General features: G+C 48.3%; 1 pseudogene; it reads right to left on the bottom strand.

Moving 5' to 3' along the window:
- Positions 1-385: 385 nt before the first annotated feature.
- LOC127230505 (ATP synthase F(0) complex subunit C1, mitochondrial-like) lies at positions 386-813 on the bottom strand (annotated as a pseudogene).
- Between the last annotated feature and the right edge of the window lie 637 nt (positions 814-1,450).

The raw sequence follows: 1,450 nt of genomic DNA, 5'->3' as shown, positions 1-1,450 counted from the left end.
AGTGAGACACCCCACTAAGGGATTTCCTTGCTCATAAGGGTTGCCTTGCTCATGGTGTGTCTTCCCTGCTACAGAAGCCATTTCTACAACAAGGTATGAGACACTCATTTAGTCCAGGTGTATTGAAGGGAAATGTCACACCTCTCACATGGGCCAGATTTCATAATGGAAATGTGTGAATGGACCTGAAGGACAATGTCTCTCTCTCTCTCTCTCTCTCTCTCTCTCTCTCTCTCTCTCTCTCTCCTCTCTCCCCTTCACTCTTACCTCTGTTTTGTTTTTTTGACAAAAATTGTTTAATGGTAAAAGTTAGCACACTCCAGCACCAGGCCTGGCCTGGAGTCCAAGCAGCATGGATGGCTGGCTGACCCCATGGAGCCTCAACTCACATGGCGAAGAGGATGAGGAAGGCTACCATCAAACAGAAGAGCCCCATGGCCTCACAGGGCTAAGCTCAGAACGGCATAGGAGAAGAGCTGTTGCCTGAGAGATGGCTTCCTGGCATAGCCAGTAATCAAGCTAGCAAACACTGTTCAAATGCCCGTCCCTGAGCCAGCCATACCAACTGTGGCAGCCCCAGCACCAATAGCCTTGGCAGCTGTGTCAATGTCCAGGGACACAACACTGGTCTGCAATTCCCGTCTGGCCCCCTGGAGTAGGGGAGCTGCTACTGGAAGGCTGTTTAGACAGGGCCTCTGTCCTACTCAGGAGGGAGGCAGACACAGGTCTGATTAGACCCCTGGTACAGGAGCGGATCCGACCTGGAGTAAAGAGCAGTGCCTTGGTGGTCTGCATTTTCCAATCTGCACCCCCACTCCCCTGCAGCCCCTGCTCGGCTCAGGCACTCCAGCTGCTCAAGGTGACTGACACAAAGTTTCTCTCTTTTGCCTACGAGGTATGGCCCGGGATGGCAAATCCATCCCTTGGGTGGCATTAGAGAGATGTTTGACACCCAGTGTTTGGGAACCCCTCATGAGGTGAAAAGACAATTATGTTCTAAAATATGGCAAAATACACTTATATACTTTATATTTCACAATGGTAGCAAATACACAGTTATGAAGCAGCAATGAAAAGGTGTAGGATTAAGAATCAACATAACATGAGGAGCCGCATGAAAGATTTTCACATTTGAAAGGTGAGAAACACTGTCTTAGAGTCTACTTCTTTGAGATGTGACAAATACTAAAGAGCAGTTGAGACATTCCTCCTCGGGGAACAACGACTACTGGATCCTCGGACCTTCTGTCCATAGGCAGCCATTGTTGGATTAGCTGCCTTTATGTGGTTCTTGTCAAACCGGATATATACACATACACACACTTACACATATCTACATCCATAAACATACACATTATACCAAGAGACAGGCACATAGACAAACACACATAAACACAGGAATACGAACCCTCCCCCACCCCCCGCACACACACACACACTGTTGACTCCT

This window comes from Phodopus roborovskii, unplaced genomic scaffold (assembly GCF_943737965.1).
Source record: "Phodopus roborovskii unplaced genomic scaffold, PHOROB, whole genome shotgun sequence".
Taxonomy (NCBI): domain Eukaryota; kingdom Metazoa; phylum Chordata; class Mammalia; order Rodentia; family Cricetidae; genus Phodopus; species Phodopus roborovskii.
This window is presented reverse-complemented; position numbering and strand designations above follow the sequence as displayed.